Source organism: Gobius niger (assembly GCF_951799975.1).
Source record: "Gobius niger genome assembly, chromosome: 2".
Lineage (NCBI taxonomy): Eukaryota > Metazoa > Chordata > Actinopteri > Gobiiformes > Gobiidae > Gobius > Gobius niger.
Window position 1 is genome coordinate 2,881,380 of NC_136853.1, and position 709 is coordinate 2,882,088.

The window sequence follows — 709 nt, forward strand, 5'->3', positions numbered from 1 at the left end:
CATTAGCTAAAAATCATCATCAGTTTCCCACAGAGCACATGACTCCTGTTCTGTCCTCTTTACATTGGCCTCCAGTTCCCTTTCAAATCAAGTTTAAAATTCTGCTGATTTGAAATGCCTAAATTCGCCGGCACCTCAGTATTTGTCAGGACTGTACTGTCCTTCCAGAGCTCTGAGGTCTGCAGACGAGTTCTACTGTCCTTCCAGAGCTCTGAGGTCTGACCAGCTCTACTGTCCATCCAGAGCTCTGAGGTCTGCAGACCAGCTCTACTGTCCTTCCAGAGCTCTGAGGTCTGCAGACCAGCTCTACTGTCCTTCCAGAGCTCTGAGGTCTGACCAGCTCTACTGTCCTTCCAGAGCTCTGAGGTCTGCTGACCAGCTCCTTCTGTCTGTGTGTCCAGAGGTGCCTCCTCTTCATGTGCGCTCGGCTCAGTCTGTAGAGGAGTTTAAATTAAAAACTCTTCTTTTTGCTTTGGCCTTCGCTTCGATGTGGACCAGACACAGTTTGTGCCTTAATTTTGCCTTAACCAATGGGCTGGCAGGGGCTGGAGCCCAGGGACCGCCCGTATTCAAGGGCCCATCACAGGGGTCGGCCTCCTTGTGGCTCTTTGTCCCACTGGAGCAGCACCGAGTATCTACAAGGAGAACCGGTTCTGCTGAGTAATCCATCGGAACCGTGTGACTCCTTCATTAACGACGCCTCATATCG